At 41.9% G+C, this 22,084-nt stretch overlaps 1 long non-coding RNA gene across 2 annotated transcripts in view; it reads left to right on the top strand.

Moving 5' to 3' along the window:
* LOC311589219 overlaps positions 1 to 22,084 on the top strand; it is a 109,031-nt gene that overhangs the window by 31,478 nt on the left and 55,469 nt on the right. The window contains exons 3-5 of one of the 2 annotated variants that reach the window (XR_014776454.1): positions 17,551 to 17,684; positions 18,215 to 18,368; positions 18,759 to 18,856. This is a non-coding gene — a long non-coding RNA (uncharacterized lncRNA). Of the gene's footprint in view, positions 1 to 17,550; positions 17,685 to 18,214; positions 18,369 to 18,758; positions 18,857 to 22,084 lie in introns of those variants that run through there. The other variant, XR_014776453.1, reaches the window with a different exon arrangement.

Consider the following 22,084-nt stretch of genomic DNA (forward strand, 5'->3'; position numbering starts at 1 on the left):
GCGTCAGATCTTCTGGAATCAGAGCTATTAGGTGTTTGTGGGCCTCCTGAAATGGATACCGGGGACCAATCAAACTAGCATCCTCTGAAAGGGCAGCAGCAAGCCCTCTTAACTGCTCAGCTGTCTCACAAGGTTCCTGTCCTTTGCTTTCCCCCTATGCTCTCAAAGTACTCACACTTATCCTATTCATGTTTTCACGAAATCTGGCTTAAGCATCATTACATAGTCAATGAATATTATGGAATAGTGAATGCAGCGTAGTCATGGGGCTGACTACACAACAGGCCACCCTGCCAGATCGGTACCTTGTCCAGTCATCATCAGAGAGGCTTCCTCCAGCAGCAGATGCAGAGACCCACAGCCAGACATTGTATCAAGAGAGTCTAAATTGGAGATCTCCATTGGGTGCCTCTCCTCACAGCTTGGGGAATCCCACAGAAGAGAGGGCGGAAAAATTGTATGAGTCAGAAGGGATGGAGGACACTGGAAGGACCCGGCCCACTGAATCAACTAAGCAGGGTGCGTATGGGCTCACAGAGACTGAAGCGGCAAGCACGGAGCCTGCATGGGGCTGCACCGCGTCCTTGCATATATGTTGTGGTTATTGGTTAGCTTGAGGTTTTTGTGGGACTCCTAACAGTGAGAACAGATGTGTCTCTGACTCTTGCCTGCTCCTCAAACTCTTTTCCTCCTGTTGCCTTGTCCAGGTTCAATGTGAGGGCTTTTGCCTTGCCTTCCTGTATTTTGTTTCGTCATCCTTGGCTATTGTCTGTTCGAGGCCTGATCTCTTCTGAAGGGAGAAAGAAGCGGGGTGGATCTGGAAGAGAGGAGAGATGGGAAGGGCCCGGAAGGAGTGGAGGGAGGAGAAACTGTGGCTGACATGTATTGTATGAGAGAATTATTTTCAATAAAAAAGAATATATAGCTTCACCTGTGGAAAAACCTTGAGACAATAGGGAGGGAAGATTTCAATCACTGAGCAATGTGTCGACTAGATTGGGTTTATCCACGGTGTACTTGCTTTCACCCATTTTCTGAGCTTGCTCAGACTGAACATTTATGGTGGGGATGACCTGCCTTGTGTATTCTATTTTTCTGTCCACAAGGAAGCTAAGCCTCAAACTTCTCCTTTTTAAATCCCACTTGTTCTCTGCAGAGTGGAAATATTTGCATGAGTCCACTCCAAATCTTCTGGGATCACTCTGATGTACCTGGTAAAATGACATTATAAGCCATGTTGCTGTTACTCCATATTCAGGTTATATATACATTTAAAAAATACCTCACAAGTCATAGCTTTACCTCTTCCTTTAGCTAATCTATGGAACCTTGCAGATCAAAGATCACATGTCACATGCATGACCCCCCCCGCCAGCATGTCTTTATTTTCTCCCAAATCAACACACTCGGACAAAAAGTAGATATGTATACATAGTCTGAATGTGGACAGAAAGAAGAGGCTGAATTGTACACTATAAAGTACTGCAAAGTATCCAAAAAACTCAACACACCACAGAGATCCTGGCATAGCCATGCTTTTTTTTTTTTGCAACATTTCACACAATATCCAGGATATGGAATCAGCCTAGATGTAGTTTTCTGTAGTGATTTCTATCTGTTTCAAAGAGTAGCTTCTTTGATGAGAGGTGAGAGATACATGAGCATACGGATAAGTATTTAGAATGTAGTTAGGAATTATGCTGGTTTACGTGGTAATAGTAGATTCTTCCCTAAGATCAATGACCTCACTAGCCTCGGGGAGTTGGCTAGGTTTCCAGTAGCAAGCATGGTTGTCTCATGTTGAGCTGACCTTAGTTCAATTGGACAACTGTTGGTTACTGCCAAGATACGAGTGCCACTATTACACTATCGCATCTTTAGGGATATCTTGCCATTCTGGTCATTGCTGTGGTTCATAGGCATCACAGTTGGGTAGAACTATTGCTCGCTTTCCTCCCTTGGAAGCTTGAACAGCCCTTGCGGTACTATGAAAGATAGTTCTCAGACTTTCAGATCTAACTCAGTTCTCTGAGTCCTATGCCAGTAACTGAAGCAGAAGCCACGGAGGAGTCCTGCCTACTGCCTTGTCTCTCATGGCGTGCTCTACCTATTTCTCCTTCTTTCTTTCTTTTTGTGTGTTTTTTTTTTGAGACAGGGTTTCTGTGTGTAGCCTTAACTGTCCTACACTTGCTTTGTATACCAGGCTGGCCTCTAACTCACAGCGATCTGCCTGCTTCCGCCTCCTGAGTGCTGATGCACACAGAATCTTCAGCAATAGGGATTTCAATCCTTAGGGCAACCAAGGGCAACAGCAATAGGCTGAAAATTTCAACTAGACTGTAGGGGTATTGGCCAAAAATGTCCACAAACTCTTCCTCCGTTTCCCCAGGATCCTCTATAATTACTACAGAATTGTAGTGGAGTCGGACATCAGTAACTCGTGCTAGTGTCTTGATGTCCATGTTCTCTAAGAGAATCTTATTTCCTGGTTGTTCTGTTTTTGTTTTTTATTAACTGTAAAGGTCTGTTACTTTTATTACTACCCCATGTGAGTGAATATTTAAGAGAAACAGTTTAAAGGAAGAACTAATTGATTTTGGGCTTATGGATTCGAAGGTTTCAGCCAAGCCATACGGCCATTTCTCTGGAGCAGTGGTGAGTCAAGACATCATTGTGACAGAAGTTCATGGAAGAGGCTGGTCACATCATGGTGGCCGGAAGTAGAGGGAGAACTGGACCGAGGCTGGGCATAACCTTCAGGGTCATACCCTAGTCACCACCTTCTTCCAGTCAGACTTGCTTTCCAATGTTTTTAGAGCTTCCCAAAACAGCAGCACTGTGCGGAGACCAAGTATCCAACCTGCTAAGCTGTGTGAGTGGCTTCTTATTCAAACCGGAACAGGAGGCATGAGGTCTCCCTGCTCACTCACCCTCAGGATACAACGCTCATGACAGAGGCTGCTGGGTCAGTTGGGTTCTGGTAGTACCTGTCTTTTAGATATTTATCTGTGACCTCATGAAGTCATTACTGACCCTGTTTCATTGGTAAGGAGGATTGCAGAAGATGACTGTGTCCTTCAAGGTTGCAGCACCCCAGGGTCTATGAAAGCTGATCCAAATCTAACTTTTTCTTTGGCCTTGAGTTGTCTTTGTCTGTTCAGTGTATAGTTAGTGTGTATTGAGCATTTTCACTTTTGTTTGGCATGCACCAGGTGATTATATATAATATGCCCATCTGTCTGTCTGTCTGTCTATCTATCTATCTATCTATCTATCTATCTATCTATCTATCCAGCTATCTATCATTATAGATGACAGATGATGCAGGAGGGGAGGAAGAATAAGTTTGTGCCAAAGATGTCAGTTCTATCCTCAAGAGGGTTATACTGGAATAGGAAGAACAAGAAGGGAACAGTTTGCTATAACACATAGACCCCTGTCTAAGGAAGTACTGGAAAATGTGGGGCCAGTTCAGTGACTCAGTTGTTACCACAGATGTCAAGTCAACCAAGTTGAATAAAGTTAGGGTTTTCTGGTTGTTCTCTCTGGAATTTTTTTTTTGTACCTGATGCTGACAATCCTGATGGCTGCTCTTTGCACTATTCTTCCTTTCACTACAGGACCATGACTGGCAAGTTTTGCAGCTATCTGGCAGTTCCAGAACAGAGCACATACCTTCAGGCACAGTCCAGCAGATGGCGCAAAACCAATGAGACGCTGCCTTAGTGGGGCAGTCCAGTTGATCAACCCCAAACTAGACAGTCTGATGGTAGATGGCTTTTGGTTCAGAAAATTTCCACTTCCGAGTTCAGCCGAAATGGTATGGAAATGAACACTAGAAGAATGAATAAAAAATTTGTGGTAGCGGTAAAGATTAAGAACCCATGCGAACATACCTACATGTATTTGTAAAAATCACATATGTAGGTAAAAAAATAGGTCTGGGGGATTGGCTGCTCTCACTCCAATATTCTCTTTTCTCCTGGATCGAGGCTAAATTTGTAAGCCACAAAATTGAAAAGCTCATAAAAAGAGAGGTAATACACATGCCTCCTATTTATTTAGAACCGCGCATGTACTCAACATATGATTTTACTAGAACTTCATATAACCTCTTGGCAATATTTCTATTTTCATGGAGATGAGGACTCTGAGGCTCAGAAACACAAAAGGACTTCCTCAAGGCACGTGGCCAAAACAGCTAGACCAAATGGTGACGTCCAAGGACGGACTCTTACTCCATTTGTTACCTCATAGTGCTGAATTCTTTCTTTCAGTTGTTAGAATACAGTTTTTCAGAAGGCAGATCATGACAAGGAGGAGAAAAAGAAGAAGCAAGGGGTATTTTCAGAAATGGAATCAGGGAGAGCTGGGAACAGACCAGCAGCAGCATGGGAAGATACAGTGTGCTTCTCCAGGTTTTCTTGGCATGGATGTGTAGCTTTAGGTGCCGTGTGTGTATACAAGCATGTATGCAGAAGAAGGATGCAGAAGTACACACACACACACACACACACACACACACACACACACACACAGTGTGAATGTCACTTATGCTTTCATCAACAAGAATCAGATGTAAGGAAAAAAAAACAAGTTTAAACACGAAATGTCAGGAAAACAGAAAAGAAAGCTCTTCACTTGCTTAGTCACGGTTGTACCCATAGGCCCCAGAAGGCACATTACCATGCCGGGAAGACACAGCCCCATGCTGTTTGGTATTCTGAGCTGCCCAGCCTCTTCTCCCCTGGTTTCCACAGTCTGTGCCACAGCCATCATTATAATATCCAGGCCTTCCTGTTTACTCTTCACCTCCACAGGACCTAAGGGACCTAAGTTGTCATTGTCCTCAAAGCCCACCAAGAGACCAGCACATCCTTCAGGATGGTCTGGACTAAATGAGCCACCAAATGGAAAGGAACCACTGGAGTGACACAGAAGCCTGGCCTGAGTCTTAGTCAAAGCTTTTGACATTTGGAATAAAGCAACAAGGAGGTTGTAGGCACGGAAGTTGATGTGCAGCCAGCTGCGGACACAGTCTTGCAACCCTGCCTTTTCAGGGGCCCAAGTCACTTATATTTGTTCCCTTGTTTGTCATTGTAGATGTTCTGGTCTAACTGAGATGCCCCTAGGACACCACAACCAAGATTATTGCAAAAATAAGAATATCTTTCTTGGCCATCTTGCCTCTTAGGTTTCTGATTTTATCCAAGATGTGACTATTAGAGTAATTTTTACAAATCCCATACTGAGTCATTTCATTTTTTTCTGCTTGAAAAATTAAAAAAAGAAAGATGTGCTCTTTATTTGTATTTATGTATATTTGTGTATTTCTCTCTTTCTCTCTCCCTCTCCCTCCCTCCCTCCCTTCCCTCCCTCTTCCCCCCCCTCTGTGTATGCGTGCACACATGCACACGCTATTGTAAACTGTTTAATGGATGCTAGGGATATAACTCTGGTTCTTTGTCAGATCAGCAAGCTCTCTTAGCTGTGAGCCATCTCTCCAGAAGCTGCTTGAGAATCTTAATATATTTTCATATTATCATGCCTCTTGGTGCGTAAACCTAAAAATAAACATTGTTTCAGTTTCAAATTACAGTGTAACCTTTGTATATATTTTAAAGTGCAAGTGAAGGATATGCAGAACAAAAACAGGACTCAAATATTTAAGATATAATTCACAGTAACTTTACCCTTTTGAACAGCATAATAAAAAATTTAAAATTGCACGTGTGTGTGTGTGTATGTGTGTGTGTGTGTGTGTGTGTGTGTGTGTGTGTGTGTGTGTTGGGGGGGTATGTGTGTGGAGATCAGAAGACAACTTTCAAAGTTGGTTCTTTCATCTTGCACTTTATTTCAGGCAGATCTGTCTTAAATTTGCTCCAGGCCAGCTGACCCTGGAGCTTCCAAGAGACCAACTGATACCTTCATGTTAGACGTCTAGATTACAGAAATGTGTGACAAAAATTTGTATTGCTTATGCCACCCAGCCATGAAGCATTTTACTTGGTATCTTGAGTGGATTTATACAACTACAATTAAAAGTTGAATACTATTAATTCCCCTACACTCTCTCTCCCGTGTGTGTGTGTGTGTGTGTGTGTGTGTGTGTGTGTGTGTGTGAGAGAGAGAGAGAGAGAGAGAGAGAGAGAGAGAGAGAGAGAGAGAGAGAGAGAGAGACATAAGGTATGGTATGCATGTGGAGGTCAGAGGGCTTCTGGGAGTCTGATTTCTCATTCCAGTGTAGATGAGGGGATGGTACTTTGGCCAGCTGAGCCACAGCAGCCCTAGTTTTAGAACACTGCCATCATCCCATCTCCCATTACTCTGTGCTTTGTTCTATGGACTATCTACTCTGGACATTCTGTTGGCGTGACATTTGTGCATCATGTGGTGTTTTGTGACAGGCTTCTTTCGTTTAACATAGTGTTTCAAGTTCATCCACACTCTAGTGTGTGCCTGCAACCCATTTCCTTTTCTTGCTGGATGAAGTTCCATTGTACAGGCACACCACATTTTGCTGAATCACTCAGTGGCTGACAGGCATTTGGAGTTGATTTTGGTTATGAATATGTATTTTTATTTCTACTTTTTATAATGCTGAGGATTGAATCCAGGCCTCACATATGCTAGAAAAACAACCACTAAACTCTACCTGTATTCCTGGATAAATCTTCTTAGAACAATTCACATACAAGTTGGCTCTCTCCCTATCTTCTCCATCTCTCTCTATGTATATGCACATCTGTCTTTATTTTTTTTTCTTGTGCATATACTTAGAAATGAACTTCTGGGTCATATAGCAGCTTGTATCTTTACTATTTTGAGTAACTTCCAGGGCATTTCAAAGTGGCTTCAGTACCCTGCATATTTACCAGTAACAGATATAGTTTCTGACTTTCCATGCCTTTGACAATTATGGTCATACTGTGTGCCTTTCATAATAGTCTTGCCATGGGTGTGAAGTGACTATATCTTATGGCTTTGAATGTCTTTGTCTAACTGTTACTTTTGTTCCTTTGAACAGTTTTTTTTTTCATGTGCATACTGACTGTTTCTATATTTTCTTTGGGGTCGTGTCTGCTCAGATCCTTTGCTCATTTTTTTGTGGCTTAGTTTATCTGTTGTTTTTATTGACAACTAATACTTTATTATGTATTCTCAGTGTACCTCTCCATCCCATAGTTTATTCTTTCTTTTTCTTTTCCTTCTTCCTTCTATCATCTGCCCCCTCCATTTTCCTTCTCCTGTGCAGCTCTCCCTTCTTTTCCCTTTCTCTCCTGTATGGAGTAGCCTCAAGATCATTGCCTTCCGCTGGCCTTACCTCCTGAGTGCTGGGATTGCAGGTGCAAGCTGACGAGCCTGACTTCTTACTTTCTTGATGGCCTTTTACACTGATAAAGTTAAATCCATCCATTTTTCTTCTGTTATTTGTGCTTCAAGGCCATATCTTCTAAGAAACTGTTGTTACACCAAAGACCACAAACGTCCACTTTTCTACTTTGTCTAAAGGGTTTTACAAGTTGCATTATTACATGTATGTCTATGGTCCATGTTGAGCTCATCTGACTTTGAATTCTGTTGGGCAGATGATTGCACTCCATCCTCTCTCCCTGTAGAAATCAGCTGTCCATCATACTGGTTGAAGAGACTCCGCTCCTTCCTGAATTGTCTTGCTATTCTTGTGGAAAATAAATACAAAATGGTTTCTGGAGTTTGTTGAGTTTCTGCACCTCCATGTTTCAGGAACACTTTGCCAATATCTGACAAGCAACCAGTGGGGGATTTCAATAGTATTATAGTAATGTACATGTCAATCTTAGGGTGCTCGCCACCTTAGCAACAACTGGCCTTCTGATCTACACATGTGGTTTCTTTCTGTTGATCTGGTGTTCTTCAGTTTTTTTCCATCCACGTTTTATAGTTTTAAACATATTTTTTCCTACTATTTTTGTTTTTATCAAAATATTCTTAAATGTGTTATTCTCTTTTAATGAGGAATTCTTAAAATTTGCTTTTCAGCTGCTAACTGCTGGAACTTACACACAGTTGGTTTTTTGTGTTATTTAGCATACTACAAACACACTAAGATTGTTTATTTCCACAGATTGTAGATTGCTTAGGATTTCTAATATCCAACATCATGCTGTCTGTGATTAGAAATTACTTTGCTCATTTATTTCCTCCTGGGTGTTTTAAATTTATTTTTACTGTTCAATCACTCTGTCTAGTACAACCTGGGATTAAAATACTGTGTTTTATTCTTTTGCTTTATTCTATTCTTTTTTAGATTTACTATTTTCTATTTAATGTGTGTGTGTGTGTATGTGTGTGTGTTGTGTCTGTCATGTGTGTTCTGTGCCTGAGGAGGCTAGAAGAGAGCATTGAATCCTCTGGAGCTGGGGTTACAGAAGGTTTGGAGCTGCCTGAAATAGGCCCTGAGATCCAAACTCAAGACCTCAGAAATATCAGCCAGTGGTTTTAACTACTGAGCCATCTCACCAGCCCTCTTGACTGTTCTTAACCTTGGAGCAAACTGTCTAGTCTTTCCCCATTAACCACTGTGGTAGCTGTGGGTGTCTAGAGATTTTTTTTTGGTACTTGGTGTTCTCTTCCTAGACCTTTGCATTATTTTACCATGATAGACTATGTCAAACACTTTGTATGACCCATGAGGCAATGGAGTAATTCTCTTCTTTGTCCTTCTAATATTATATATTTCTTGCACAGATTTTTAGTTGTGAAAGCAACTATGTATTCTTAGAATAAATTACAGTTGGCCACATGAATAATGTTCATATGGTATTGGGTTGGAAACCTTGTGCATGCTAAGAAAATATCCCAGTCCCCAGCGCTACTATAGTATATTTCATATTTCTCAAATTTACTTTTGTTTCTGGGTTCTAATTTATTCTACTATAGTTGAAAATATACTTGTATAAACTCAGCCCTTTTAACTTTATCATGGCTTGCTTCCTGAGGAGGCCTGCCAAATTCCAGAAACATCCAGGTTTGACCCTTCTCTCCCAATCCCCTGCATGCCAGGTATCCCTGGGGCACAGCCAGCAGCAGTGAACTATGATCTATCCCCTAAGCTCCATTGTCTGGCCCAGGGCTCTGCTTGCCTTCTGGAGGAGTCCTGCTGTCATGAGGAACATACAGATTAGACTCCTCCCTGCCAATCTCCTGCCTACCAGATCCCCCTAAAACACACCCAACAGTGGTAAATCAGACCTACTCCCCAGCATTCTGTTTTCCAGCCGACGACTTTGCCTGCCTCTCCAGTGACCAGCCAGCACCAGGGACAACCAGGTGTAAGAACACAATCAACAAGAGCCAGGGCAATATGGCAGCATCTGAGCCCAGCTGTTCTACTAGAGCAAGCCCTGGATACCCTAACACAGCCAAAGGAACAAACAGGAAGATGATGTTAAATCCAATCTTATATAAAGATGATAGAGGTTTTTAAAGAGGAAATGAATAAATCCCTAAGGAACAGGAAAACACAATCAAACAGGAGAAGGAAATGACTCAAAGTGTTCAAGACCTGAAAATGGAAATAGAAGCAATAAAGAAAACAAAACCGAGGGAATCCTGGAGGTGGAAAACTAGGAGAAAGAACAGGAACTACAAGGACAAGCTTTACCAACAGAATACAAGAGATGGAAGAGAGAATCTCAGGTATAGAAGATATTATTGAAGAAATTGATACCTCAGTCAAAGAAAATGTTAAATTTAAGAAGTTCTTGACACAAAAACATCCAAGAAACCTAGAACACTATGCAAAGACCAAACCTAAGAATAATAGGATTAGAAGAAAGAGAAGACTCCCAGATCCATGGACCAGAAAATATTTTCAACAAAATAATAGAAGAAAATTCCCCAGCCTAAACAGATGCCAAAAATATACAAGAAGCTTACAGAACACTAAATAGATTAAACCAGAAAAGAAAGTCCTCCTGCCACATCATATTCAAGACACTAAACGTACAGAAGAAAGAAAGAATATTAAGAACTACAAGGGGAAAAGGCCAAGGAATATATAAAGGCAGAGCTATCAGAATTACACTTAGCTTCTCAACAAAGACTCTAAAAGCCAGCTGTGCCTGTGTAGATATATTGCAGACATTAAGAGACCACAGATGTCAGCTCAAACTATTATACCCAGCAAAATATTTAATCACCATAGATGGAGAAAACAAGGTATCCCATGACAAAGCCAAATTTATCCACAAATCAAGCTATACAAAAGATAATAGAATGAAAACTTCAGCCCAAGGAAGTTAACTATACCCAAGAAAATACCCTCTTCTGGCTTCTGAAGACACACACACACACACACACACACACACACACACACACACACACAGACACACACACACCCCACTACCAACACCAAAATAAAAAGAGTTAATAATTATTGGTTATTATTATCTCTCAATATCAATGGACCCAATTCCTTAATAAAAAGACATAGGCTAACAGGATGGATGTGAAAACAGGATCCATTATTCTGCTGTGTACAAGAAAAACATCTCAGCAACAAAGATAGACATTACCTCAGAGTCAAGGGCTAAAAATGTTTTCCAAGAAAACAGATCTAATAAGCAGGTTGAATTAGCCATTCTAATATCTAATAATATGTACTTTTAACCAAAATTAATCAAAAGAGATGGGGAAGAACACTTCATACTCATCAAAGGAAAAGTCAACCAAGATGACATCTCAATTCTGAACATCCAGACCCTAAATGTGAGGTCACCCACACTTGTAAAAGAAACTTAGCAAAGCTTAAATCACACATTGAACCTCACATATTAATAATAGGAGACTTCAACATCCCACTCTCACCAACAGACAGGTCATTGAGACAGAAACTAAACAGAGAAGTAATGAAACTAAAAAAAAACTTTATGGATTAAATGGACCTAAGAGATATCTATAGAACATTTTACTCAAAAAAAAAAAAAAAAAAAAAAAGAATATACTTTCTTCTCGAAACCTCATAGAATAGTCTCCAAAATTTACCATATAGTTGGTCACAAAGCAAGCCTCAACAGATACAAGAAAACTGAAACAACTCTTATATCTTATTAGACCATCATGGATTAAAACTGGACCTTAAAAACAACAGAAGGTCTACAAATTCATGGAAATGAACAATTTGCTACTCAAAGACCACTGGGTCAAGGAAGATATAGATAAAAAACCCCACTCTTTATAATTCAATGAAAATGAAGGCACAATATATCCAAACTTCTAGGACACAATGAAAGCAGTACTAAGAGGAAAGTTCATAGCACTAAGTGCCTTCACAAAGAAAGTAGAGATATCTCACACTAGTGACTTAACAGCCCACCTAAAAGCTCTAGAACAATGAGAAGCCAACACAACCAGGAGGACTAGACAGGAAGAAATCATCAGACTCAAGGTTGATGAATTGAATAGAATCAAAGATCCAGAAATAAACCCACACACCTATGGACACTTAATTTTTTGACAAAGAAGTTAAAATTATACAATGGAAAACAGAAAGCATCTTCAACAAATGGTGATGTCTAACATCTGGTGCTTCTACATGATGTATGTATGTAGAAAAATGCAAATAGATCCATATGTATCACCCTGCACAAAACTCAAGTCCAAGAGGATCAAAGACCTCAACATAAAACTGGATACACTAAATTTAATAGAAGAGAAAGTGGAGAAGAGCTTTGAATTCATTGGCATAGGAGACAACTTCCTGAACAGAACACCAATAGCTCAGGCACTAAGATCAACTATTAATAAATGGCACCTCATGAAACTGGAAAACTTCTGTAAGGCAAAGGACACTGTATATAGGACAAAACAACAGACTACAGAATGGGAAAAGATCTTCACCAACTCTGTATCCAACAGAAGGCTAATATCCAATATATATAAAGAACTCAAGAAATTAAACACCACCAAACCAAATAATCCAATTAAAAATGGGGTATACAACTAAACAGAAAATTCTCAACAAAGGAATATTGAGTGGTTGAGAAACACTTAAAAGAATGCTCAATGTCCCTAGTCATCATGGAAATGCAAATCAAAACAACTCTGAGATTCCATCTTACACCAGAATGGCTAAGATAAAAACCTCAATTGACAGCACATGCTAGTGAGGATGAGGAGAAAGGAGAACACTCATCCATTGCAGGTGGGAGTGCAAACTTCTACAACTAGATTGGAAATCAATCTGGTACTTTCCCAGAAAATTGGGAATAGTTCTACCTCAAGACCCAGGTATACCACTCTTGGGCATATACCCTAAAGATGCTCCACCATACAACAAAGATGTTTGCTCAACTATATTCGAAGCAGCTTTATTAATAATATCCAGAATCTGGAAACAACCTGGATGTCCCTCAACCAAAGACTGGAAAAAGAAACTGTGGTAAATTTACACAATGGAGTACTATTCACCTATTAATAACAAGGACTTCATGCAATTTTCAAGCAAGTGTATGAAACTAGAAAATATTCTGAGTGAGGTAACCCCCACCCAGAAAGACATTCATGGTATGTACCCACTTATAAGTGAATAGTAGCCACAAAGTACAGGATAACCATGCTATAATGCACAGACCCCCAAAAGCTAAATAACAAGAAGGGCCCAAGGAAGGATGCATGAGTCTCAGTCAGAAGGAGAAAGAAAATACACATTGGAGGTAGATGGAGGGAAGGACCTTAGTGGGAGAAGGGGTGGGGATGGGAACGGAAGGGGAATCTGTGGGAAGCGGGGAGTGGGCTGGGAGAGAGAAGGGAAATTGTTGTTGTTGTTATGTGTGTGTATATGTGTGTGTGTGCGCGCGTGCGCATGCACATGTGTGCATGCATCTCTGGGATAGAGGAGGCTCCTTGGAGTTAATGAGAAGAAGCCTGAAGTGTCCACCTCCTGCAGTGAAGAGGGACTTCCAGTGGTAGGAGGGGGGGATACCAAGCCACACACAAAACATTCAACCCCAAAATTTTCTTGCCTACAAGATGTTCAGGGATAAAGTTGGAGCAGAGATTGAGGTAATGACCAATCAGTGACTGGCCCAACTTGAGACCCATCCCTGACACTATTAATGATACTCAACTATACTTGAAGACAAGAGCTTAGCACAACTGTCCTCTGAAATGCTTCACACAGAAGCTGATGGCAGAGATCAGGAAACCTCGTGGAAGAGTGGGAGGAAGGACCGAGTGAGCAGGAGGGGTCAAGGACATCACAAGAAGACCTACAGAGTAACTAACATGAGCCCATGGGGTTGAATAACCAACCAAAGAACATGCATGAGCTGGACATATATATATATATAATGATATGTTGGATAGAAAATTCCTTTATTGTATTTTAGGCATCTTATCTTGACCAAGCAGTTGAATTTATGGTGATCAAGTTCAGAATTTGAAAAGGGAATCACAGGAGGATGGGAAGAGAAGAGTAAGAACACTGAACTCACCATAGAGCTAAGGATGATCTTGAATTCCTGATCCCTTTGCCTTCATTTCCCTAATGCTGGCGTTGCGGGAGTGTGCCAAACCGCAGGGCATTCAGGTCATTCTTTTAAATGACTTTTACAAGGAAAAAAAAAATGAAGAGCTTAATGTGACTCAGACATCAGTGTGAGAAAACTCCTTCAACCAGGGTAGTTTCTTACTTAAGGTCTGACCACTGGGACTCGTCTGCAGACTATTTAGATGCTTCATGTTGTTCTTTCGTCTGATAGTTGTAGCGCCTCCTGGTGGAAGTTTATCAATGACACCACCGCTACCACCCCACTGCCGCCACCACCACAGCCACCTACCCCCTGTTCTGTGGGCAGATTGTTCAGTGTCAGGACCAGGGGAATTTCCTGCAGCCTCATCTGTCACTGACCTCCAGTCTAGTCTTCCATAGTAGCAGCACAGTCCTCTTTGCTTTAGCCCAGCTCCTGCCCTCCAAGCACAGGCAGTTTTCCCTCTAGTTGAATGGACTGGCTTCTGTCACCATGAACATTCTAGACTCCCAGGGACCAACAATGGCAGTAGATTTGGGAGACCTTCCCAGTAGATGTTCCCTGCTGGGAATAGATAGGAAAGCTTTGCACATGTTTGCCAAATAAATCTGGCAGGTTCAGTGCCTTCGGTGGCACAGGCAAGCACCCACACTGGCGGGTGGATGATTCAGCCCTGCTACTCTGAAATCCTAGGCTTTGGGCTTCAGGAGATTGTAGGCTTTGCTTCTTCTCGTTCAACAGTGATGCTCACTGGCTTACACAGGATGATCTCCTGTGCACTGCAGGATCTCATTACAGAAAAATCAGGGAGGAGAAAAGGCATATGTTGTGAGAACTGAAAGTGTGCTGGTTAGAAGTGTGTGTGTGTGCGTGCACATGTGCATGCGTGCACACTTATGTGTACTGAAACTATCTGTGCAGAGGGAATGCCAGTCGAGGAATTTTTTCCATCACATTGGGCTGTAGGCAAGACTCTCTGGGCAGGTGGTCAAGTATTATATAAGAAAGAAAACTCGGAAGATATGAACAAGAGGATAACAACCGAATGTAGAGTGAATAAATTATAATAAATAAAAAATGAAGAAAAAAAAAACAGAGAACAAGCTAGGAAGTAGCTTTCCTCCATGGTTACTGCCCCAATTTCCTTCAACAATGTATTGTGATTTTCAAGGCATAGGGTTTGTAAGCTAAATAAATCCTTTCCTCCCCAAGTTGTTTTTGGTCATGGTGTTTATTACATCAATAGAAAGCAAACTAGAACAAAATGACATTTTAATATTTGGTAGATAAATTCCAGGACTTTATTTCATTATTGTTAAAGAAATATAGTCTTCAGGGGATAAAGAAAAAGTTGAAAAATAGAAGATGAACAAAATGTGGAAGGTTTTAGGGAAGAAGTTTTTAATATCAGAAGGTATTAAAGGCCATAATGTTCCAAGGAAATATACCACCTTCTAAAATATATACAAGATGTATTTGTTTTATTTTGTGTGTTTGAGTATTTTGCTTGTGTCTTAGTTTGGGTTTCTATGGCTGTGATAAAACACCATGACCAAAAGCAACTTGGGGAGGGATGAGTTTATTTCGTCATTTAGCTTACAGGCCACCATCCAGGAAGTCAGAGCAGGAATTCAAGGCAGGAACCTGGAGGCAGGAAGGGAAGCAGAGGCTGTGGAGGAACACCACTTACTGACCTGCTCCCTAGGGCCTCCCAATCTGCTGCCTTATAGCAATCAGACCGCCAGCCTTGGTACCACTCATAATGCGCTGGGTCCTGTTTCAAGGCGCCAGAATATCAAGGTCCATTTGTGCTGTGTTGGGAGCAAGAATATTGAGGACCTGCTTCAACATTAACTGGGGAAACTGAGGTGGGATGTTAGATCCCACGGCTGGCTGGTGACCCTGCATACTTTCACTGAGGGCAACCTTCCAGGCGGGAACTGCTTTTTGCTGGCAATGGTTTTCACTGATAGTGCCAGACTGAAGGGCCAGCATTAAATCGCTGGTGGTGGGCCAGGGGTGATAGCTTCCTGGTAGGGGCTTATGGCTGCCATGTAAGTGGGGACTAGGGCTGACAGCTTCTAGTGGTGGCTTCCAGTGATGGTGCCAAGCTCCTAAAAAAGGTAGGGAAAGAAAGAGAGAAAAGAAACACACACACACACACACACACACACACACACACACACACACACACACACACACTTACACTTGGTGATGAAGTAAGACAGACTCCAGCACATAGGTTCTACTTACAAGCTTTCCTTACTTTACACATTCACATACATACATACATACTGCATTCACATATTATATGCATGGAAATGGATTCCAACAACCTTATATACATACATATAAACACATCTTTTTGGATGGAAAAAGATTCCACCAATCTTAGTATTTCTCCCACAGCTTATATATACCAGCCAGATCTTTCAAGCAGGACACAAAAATCACAATGGTTTATATTCTATTTTCTTTAAGTGAATAATTACAATGATTATATGTAAGAAAAACATGTTCCCCAATGCCTTCACATGATGAAATGTTTTACATATTATGAGTGAGAAACAAACATGAACAACGAGTTATTCTAAGAACCCATATATATATATATTTGTAACTAAGAAACTTGTTATATATTAACAGAGTAGAAGCAAGCAACATTATTTCTCAGCCAGCTTTTCTTTATTGGCAGGCTGCAATTTGCAGTTACAAAGAATCAATTACTTTAAGTAAATCTTATAAAAATCTTAAAAGAATCACAAATCTAAACTTCTATATAAAAAACAATCAGCCATTTCTACTTTAAATTCTAAAGGTGCTCATCTACTCATTGATAATTTCTATTAAATCATATCAGGAAGCTGAGGGTAAAAATAAGTGTAGTAGATTAGTCACCATGAAGTCTATTCAGTGAGAGAGTGACGTCAGCTAGTAATAATTGGGGTATTGTCTTTGCTCGCCAACCTCAAAAAGTCCCTAGCTTTACTATTAAGAGTGCACTATTTCTTAACTTCAAATTGTTCCCTATGATTTTCTGCATCAGAGCCACTAGCAAAAACATCTTTACCTAACCTCTTTCTAAGGGTTGTGGTCTTTGTTAGCGATCTACATTTTCAGGTTCTTTTCAAGGGTGGTGGTTGAATCACTAATCTGCTCCAGCAGCAATGCCTGAAAGAGATCAAGCACTGTCATTGCGTTTGCCAATGATACTGCCCAGTGAGGGGCTGGAAGCTCCCTTTATAATACTCACATAATTCATATGTTAGGTAGATTATGAGGACTGCAAAAGTAAAAAGCAAAGCTATGCTCCATAGCAGCATGTAATCCTCAGACCATGTAGTCCTCAGGGTCATGCCTCGCCGATACACACCCATGGTGGGTATGCTAACTGGCGGGCCACATTCCATGAGTTCTAGAGCTGTTTTGCTGTTCCTCCTGCATGGCCACCAACAAAATGCATGATAGGCTTCCCCACAGGCCATTGTGGGGTGTGTGTGTGTGTGTGTGTGTGTGTGTGTGTGTGTGTGTGTGTGATTCAGTTGAACTTACCCCTTCCTAAATGATTCTAGCTTGTGTCAAGTTGACATAAAACTAACCAGCACAAGCTACATGCATATATGTACCATAAGTATGCCTGGTGCCCAAATAAGTCAGAAGAAGGCATTGGGTCTTTCGCAACAGCTGTGACATGTTGTTATGAACCACCAAGTCTTCTCTCTAGCCCCTATATCACTTTTTTCAATAATAAGGGAAAGATTTAAATAACACTCCCCCTGAAAAAGCAGAGTATACACACCCACACATATTGTCTTTTAACATTTTTTTTTAAATGAGTGGCACATGTTTCTTTCTTTTATATAAACCAAACCAGACCTGGGGGGTGGGGGGGGGAGGGGAGATTTAGAGGAGTTCTGAATGGTGTTTTGTTGTTCTTTGTTGAAAGCTATTGACAGAAATCTTCCCCTTTGAGGCTTTCAAGTATGATATCTTATCAAGCACATAAAACAACCATTTAAATTATTCCATCTTATAGGTGAGCAAATGAAGGCTTGAGCCAATCAACGTTTCCCCAAAGTCAAGGTGGAGAGCGGGATGCCATTCTATCTAATGTTCTGTAATCAAGTAAACTAGTGTGGCTGCCAAGACTCAGCGTGAGTCAGAGGAAAGGTGAGTAGAATCTCTTTCTCCAGAGAGAGACAGGCAGAAAGAGACTGAGAGACAGATAAATAGATACAGAGACAGAGAGACAGAGACAGACACAACGACAGAAAGAGAGACAGACAGACAGACAGACAGACACACACACACACACACACACACACACACACACACACACACACAGAGAGAGAGAGAGAGAGAGAGAGAGAGAGAGAGAGAGAGAGAGAGAGAGAGAGAGAGAGAATAGGAGGGCTGTGTCCCTGGCCTCACACAGCACAGTAGTCTTATCTATTCAAATAGGACAGAATCCTGTAGAATCCATGAAACCAATTTGATAAACTATCACATATTTCCTTCACTGAGTGTGTATGTAAAAGGTGGGAGATTTTTTACCATGGTGGAAAAGAACAGCAAACTAAACTGAATGCTACAGCAACCTGTGCTTCGACTGCCCAGGTTTTTCCCACTGACAGCCTTGGGTGGTGATGTCACACCACCTTTAGAACCTCATTTGTCTTCTGGTGTTCCTGTCTGCTTAGATTCGATCTCGTGAGAGACAATCTCTCTCCTTCTACTCCTGGCCATATGCCGTCAAGCCTGTCTATTGTGTGTGTGGTGAAACGGCTTGGTTAAAAATGAATAACTGCTTTAAAAACCATCATCTTGGGGAATGCAGCCAGCACAGCATCCTAGGTTAGTGGGGGAAATAATTGAGGTGGTTCATGATAGTGAGGTGTGTATCAAGCCACTACTGGCCTAGAGGGCTGAGGATCCTGTCTGAGTGCATGGATACTGATGATATTAATGAGGAGGTGGACCTAATATCTCCTAATGTTTGATGAAAGACTAGGTAAGATGGATCCAGGTGGGGATGAAGGAATACCGGGGTATCTAGAACACATAGTCAGAAGGCTCTGAGCAGCAGAAGGGGGATGTTGTGAATGGCAGAGGGAAAAATTGACCCAGAGTAAAGACCCATTGAAAACTGTTCCTGCCTTGTGGGTTAGCTCTCTTTCTTTTATCGGCTGGAGGTTTTGTTGACCACAGGTGTTTCAGGTTTTTCGTGCCTGTTTTCATCTGCAGGATGAGGAAAGGGGGACCTGTAACTGCCTTTTGTGTCTCCTACAACCCTTTGAATTCTGGAGTGATCACTAGCTCAATGGCCACAACTGCATACTTAGCAAATGAAGCCACTTTTGAGGTGACTAATGTGGAATTTTGGATTTCTGGGAGTAGAGGTGCAACAGCTCTTGATGGCTCACAATGTGTTCTATTTCCCATTTTTGGGTAAGAGAGAGCTGGAGCCTCCTTGTAGACGAAGAGAGTTGCTCAATTGCACACTCTCTTGTCATGATGCAGGAGGGCAGAGTTTCAGCAAAGCCAGGGCTGTTGCTAGTTGGGGTGTAATGTGTACTGGGCTGCAGGTTTACCGAGGGTGGAGGAGAGTGGCTTCCATCCTCAGATCTGCTGTCATCTTTGATTTGTCACACTTTTGTCTCCTTACATGGAGGCTAATGATGCATGCTAAGGAAGAGGCTGCAGCTTCCTAGATAGACATGGCCAGGCAAATATGATGTAGACATTTTATGTAACTTCAAAATTTCTTGCAGCCATTTTTAATAACACCAAAGGAAAAAAAAGTGAAATGATAGCCTTGTATGTATCCTCGCATATCTCAAATGTTACTTAGGTATTCAGCTGGCTTGGACATGACTAGTGGATGGGAGGCTGAGTATTCTTTACTTAAAATGTTGGGGCTTGGAATGGTCATAGATGTCAGTGTTTTGGATCTCGGACTACACGTGTATACATTAATATGATGCCTTGGGCATGAGACCCAGGGTTGCACGTGAAATTAATGTATATTTCTTGACATCAACTTCATACTCTATTTTCAGTGTGTCCAAACTTTGACTGAGACAAGTTACATGATGTCAGGTGTGGAAGTCTCCACTTACTGGAATTGTGTAGGTGGATCAAGAGGTTTTATATATCTACTCAGTTTTGATATCATATGATTCCATCACAGGCCACCCCCGAAACTGTATTTCAGATTTTTCAGATTAAGGATGCCCTACATACATTTTTACATCCTTTCTTGTCCTAACTCTGGTCTGAAATGGAGTTAAGCTTTTGATAAATCTTTTTTTTTTAATTAATTTATTTATTCACTTTACATCCCGATGGTAGCCCACTCCTCCCTCACCTCTCAGTCCCACCCTCTCTCCCTCTTTCCCATCCCCTACTCCTCAGATAAGGGGAGCTGCCTTCCAACCCACATCAGCACATCGAGTCTCATCAGGACTGAGCAAATCTTCTTAACATTGTGGTCCTGCCAGCGGGAAGTGAAACAGGCAACAGAGTCAGCCCTTTCTCCCCATTCTAGAGGATGCACATGAGGACCAAGTTGCCCATCGGCTCTGTATGTGTAGAGGTCCTAGGTCGCGTCTATGCATGGTTCTTGGTTGGCGCATCAGTCTTCACAAGCCCCAACTGGGCCCGGGTTAGTTGGATTTGTTGGACTTCTTGTGGCGCGCCTGTCCCCTTCTCTCTCCCCCCACTCTTCCACAAGACTCCTTGTGCTCTGCCCAGGGTGTGGCTGTGAGTCTCAGCATCTATTTCGATAAATCTTAATCCACATCTGTAGTTTTAAGAGTTCACTAGCTCCTCTTCATTGCTGTGGCATCCCACACAGCGGCCCTATATGATGTCTGAAGATCTACTCAGTTTTGATATCATATGATTCCATCACAGGCCACCCTCGAAACTGTGTGGCCATGTACTCAGTGATTCTACATTTGGCTCCCCAAGGCTCAGAGCCTTCTGTGCCAATCATGAAGAAATAATTTGTGGCTAAATAGGCACCAGGCCTTCCAGGAACCAAGCAATTAACTCCACTACTTGCCTTGGGAAACTGCTTTGAGATCCCGTGTGAAAGCAGATAGTGACTACATTTTGAACAGTAATTGGTCCATGAACATTTCTTCTTACGTAGGCACCTACGTGTGCTCCGCTGCAATGCCGGTTTCCGCCCTGAGCCTTAGGAAGCTTAGTTAATGATCTCTCATAAAACGCCGCAAGGTGCTGGAGATGAAAGGGGGCCACTGCCAGACAAAACATCCTCCCCAGTAGCACCTGACCGCATCCCTCCAGTGCTGCGCCATTACCTCCCCAACTGACGTCACTCTCTGCAGTTAGCAGTCCTTCCGCCCCAGGAAAAGATGCAGTGGGAGAGGCAGGCCCCACAAGGTGGTTCATCAAAAAGGAACATCCCCAGATCTCTTGCTGTAGGGCCCTTGCCTGGTCGCAGGTTCTTGGAAGCCAGATCCGTTTTCTGGAAATTGCACTCAATGACTAAGCGCCTGTGCTCTGCTCACGTTAAAGCCACCCTGTAGTGGATGAGTCAGAAACACTTGCATGGTTTCTTGTGCTCTGAATGAAGTTACTCTTTTTATTTGTTGAATTGAGTCAGTTTCGAAGAGGAGCTGTGGAGTTCAGGCTCCAAGCCCCAAAGCCTTTCAGTTTGGCTATGTGAGTAGTGGGTTCTCCAGATGTCTGTTTGTCCATCCATCCATCCTTCCATCCTTGTGTTCACACAAATTTATTCCTCTTTTCTCTCTCTGTGTATATATGTACACGTGTATGCACACAGATATTCAACTTTTGACTTCTGATGGCTCCAGTCACAATGTCTTTGACTCCATGATGAGGTAAAAGCCAGAAATATTCACGAGAGGCTGTTATTCTGCTTTTAACTTTTTGTATTGTCCTGGGATGAGCCCAGCGAGATGCATGTGGTTCTTTTTTGGTGCGGTGCTAAGTAGTGGCATCAAACTGCAACTCCAGCCAACCATGTGAGCATGAGGGAAAACAAATGGCACCCAAAACTCGCTCATGTTGCTAAGCCATGATGTTTGCTAAGTCTGGTATAGTTGGTTCACATTGATTTATGTTTTTAGTTATCTTGGAATTATTGTGATATAATGTAAATCGAGGAATAATCCCCTCCCTGTGTGTGTGTTTCTATGTCTGTGTTGTGTCTATGTGATATTGCACAGTGCATATCTGTAGTGATTGGCTCATTATTATGAAGTTAGAGAGATTTAATAATCTGCTGCTTGCAAACTGAAGAAATTGGGGAAGGGATTGAGGAAGAGGTGGCTGTATAAATCCTAGTTAGATTACAAAGTCTAAGGTCAGGAGTCAATGGACATCCCAGCTGTAATGAAGATAATGTGGCAAATCCTCCACCACACTTCTGTCCATAGCTTGGGCTGGATGCCCACAGCACTGCTGAGTCCCCTTCCATTCTGTTGACACAGATGCTATTCTATTCTAAATGCACCTCATGTTTTGAGCACCACGTAACCTAGTGGAACTGACATAAAATAACCAGCACTCTTGCCATC

Source organism: Acomys minous, assembly GCF_964271855.1.
Source record: "Acomys minous genome assembly, chromosome: 18".
Classification (NCBI taxonomy): Eukaryota; Metazoa; Chordata; class Mammalia; order Rodentia; family Muridae; genus Acomys; species Acomys minous.